Raw genomic sequence first — 1145 nt, 5'->3', positions numbered from 1 at the left:
CCCTAGGATATAGGCAGCTTCACCAAGGTCCTTCATAGCGAAACACTTCCCAAGCCAGGACTTTACTTCCTGCAGGGTTGGGATGTCATTTCCTATGAGTAGTATGTCATCCACATACAGTACCAAAAAACTGACTATGCTCCCACTAGCCTTGATATAGACACAAGATTCATCTTCACTCCTCGAAAAGCCAAATTCCTTGACTTTCTCATCAAAGCAAAGATTCCACCTGCGAGGTGCCTGTTTCAATCCATAAATGGATTTCTCGAGTTTACACACTCTATTAGGGTACTCGTTGCTGACAAAACCCTCTGGCTGACTCATGTAAACATCTTCAACCAACTTTCCATTAAGGAAAGCGGTTTTGACATCCATTTGCCATATTTCATAGTCATGAAATGCAGCTATGGCTAACAGAACCCGAATAGACTTAATCTTGGCTACTGGAGAAAAGGTCTCATCATAGTCCACTCCAGGAATTTGAGAGAAGCCCTTTGCAACTAGTCTAGCCTTATAAGTGTGTACTTTACCATCCATGTCGGTCTTCTTCTTGAAGACCCATTTGCACCCTACAGTCTTACGACCTGGTACATTCTCAACCAAGTTCCAAACTTGATTGTCATACATGGATTGTATCTCGCTATCCATTGCCTCTTTCCACTTGGCTGACTCAGGGCCTGCCATGGCTTCCGCGTAACTTTTAGGTTCATCCAGACCTATCAGTGTCTCATCACTGATAAGTGTATCACCTTCTGCAGTAATATGGAAACCATAGTAATGCTTAGGAGCATTCCTAACCCTTGTGGAACGCCTCAGAGGTACAGGCTCGTCAATTGGCTCAACAAGAGTTTCCTCCTCAAGTTGAGGGCTAGTGTTTGAAGTTCCTTCACCGCTTGATTCTTGAATTTCTTCAAGATCAATTTGCCTCCCACTGTCTCCTTGGCTTATAAATTCTCTCTCTCGAAAGACTCCTCTTCTTGCTACAAAGACCACATTGTCACTAGGTCTGTAGAAGAGGTAACCAAAGGATTGTTGTGGGTAGCCGATGAAAATACACCTCTCGCTTCGAGGTTCGAGCTTATCATGAGTCTCGCGTCTCACGAAAGCCTCGCAACCCCAAATCTTGATGTGGTCTAGTTTAGGTA

Source organism: Lactuca serriola, chromosome 2 (genome assembly GCF_051521515.1).
Source record: "Lactuca serriola cultivar US96UC23 chromosome 2, Lser_US96UC23_V15, whole genome shotgun sequence".
NCBI classification, from domain to species: Eukaryota; Viridiplantae; Streptophyta; class Magnoliopsida; order Asterales; family Asteraceae; genus Lactuca; species Lactuca serriola.
This window is presented reverse-complemented; position numbering follows the sequence as displayed.